The sequence below is a fragment of the Misgurnus anguillicaudatus genome, unplaced genomic scaffold, assembly GCF_027580225.2.
Source record: "Misgurnus anguillicaudatus unplaced genomic scaffold, ASM2758022v2 HiC_scaffold_29, whole genome shotgun sequence".
Lineage (NCBI taxonomy): Eukaryota > Metazoa > Chordata > Actinopteri > Cypriniformes > Cobitidae > Misgurnus > Misgurnus anguillicaudatus.
Window position 1 is genome coordinate 2,017,137 of NW_027395279.1, and position 1,832 is coordinate 2,018,968.

The following is a 1,832-nucleotide window of genomic DNA, read 5'->3' on the forward strand; positions in this document are numbered from 1 at the left end:
TGTGAACTGTGAACTGAAATAGTTCATTTAGAAAGTGAACTTTCCCAATACTGCCGAAGGGAAGGCTGATATTGGTATGCCATGCCCCCAAAGGCAAACCTGAGATTCTGTGAGCAGGAAAAATCCATTAACAAAAAACAGTCCTCGGATCTGATTTGAGATTAATGTGAGTGACTGTCAACATCATGAACCATAATTTTGTGACAGTTTTGTGTAGCCTTTGAATAAAAGGAATTCCAATTCCTGCTCTAAAATTAGGGATGTAGCCTAATTTTTACCAAGGGAACCTGATTTACTGTGCTCTGTACTACGAGAGGCAGAGTGTTCACAGTTAATACAGGAGGGCACTGAGAGGTGTGGGAGCCCGTAAATGGCGGATAAAACCCACACTCACCCTGATAGGGCTTAATACATGTAACGGAGTTAGAATTGTACATAGTTTTCATATAGTTTTATTGTGAATTCTTATGAATTCAACAGTTAGTTCCATGTTGTACTGGTGCCCTCTAGTGGTTTGTATGAGAACTGCAGAAGAAAAAAAATGTTAAAACAGGAAATGATGCAACACAGCAGTTGATATGGGTACTGCTGGCTGTGGGTGAGTCTGCATTTGCCTCGGTGCAATTTGATAAAATATAAAAGATATAGATGCAGATTTAATGTAAAATAAGATTAGTCTTTAAGTATTTTATGTTTGTAAAGTAGTTGGGTAATATTTTGAGTATTTAAAAGGCTATTTGGTGTTTTGTGAACTTTAGTGAAGCTGTGGCTAATGCTAATGCTACTACACGTTTTATCTAGGTCACATATGCCTGCAGTTAATGATGAAACCACTAAAAGGGTGATTTTTGTTTAATATTACAGGTATGTTTCTTTCTGTATGTTCTTAATTGTTATTATATTTATGTTCCTTTTGTAAAATGTAATTAAATGTTGTGATGTATACTTTTGGAAACTATGCAACACAGCAGTTGATATGGGTACTGCTGGCTGTGGGTCACATATGCCTGCAGTTAATGATGAAACCACTAAAAGGGTGATTTTTGTTTAATATTACAGTAAAGAAGATTTTCATCGACTGACAGTTGCTTGCCGTGTATTTATTGACGAGTCAAAGACCCTCGTGTAGAGAGTGTGGGGTTCGAGTGGATTCCAGTAAATTCATGATAAAGCACAACGCAGAGTTAAAGAGAAATCTTACACTTTTTACATGGGAACAGTAATCTGTCACTTTGGTCTTCTGAAACCCGTCACATACATATATTTGACAATGTTGGAGGCTTTAGGGATGAAGCCACTCATGGCAACATACTCTAAATATAGCATATTATGTTTAAAAGCTAGCTGAAGTGCTTGTGTAAACATGGTCAGATGGTCTTTTCCATGACTTGCATAATAATGGAGATCAGGAAAGAAAGGAAGCCTCTGGTGTTGAGATTGCACTCATTTTGTAAGAAAACTCTCATCTATAGTTTCTTTTATATATATATATATATATATATATTCTCATTTAATAGACCGGTCGAGGCAGGCCTCGAACCGCAAGACACGCGAACATCATCTGACACAGTCAAACAGTAAAGCACGGGCTACCGATCGGGCCGAGAGAAACCGACATGCGGGCTCCCGAGTCCCTCCCGATAGCAATGATAAGTGCACACCGCCTTAGCGGACGCGGATCTGAACCGGTCGGTGAAAAGAAGGGCTGTGTCTACAACATAGATCTCCTCAGAGGTAAAACATTGCATAGAGCTCCCGTTCGGGTTGGAAGTGACCGCAATGCGTGCTTCCAAACCCTCCCGAGGCAGAGCTTTCACGGTCAAAGTACACTA

At 39.5% G+C, this 1,832-nt stretch overlaps 1 long non-coding RNA gene across 1 annotated transcript; it reads left to right on the plus strand.

The window, feature by feature from the left end:
• The first annotated feature begins 58 nt into the window (after window positions 1-58).
• LOC141362892 (uncharacterized) lies at window positions 59-1,078 on the plus strand. Its single transcript, XR_012368449.1, has 2 exons — window positions 59-864; window positions 969-1,078. It is a non-coding gene; the product is annotated as an uncharacterized lncRNA (long non-coding RNA).
• The last annotated feature ends 754 nt before the right edge of the window (window positions 1,079-1,832 follow it).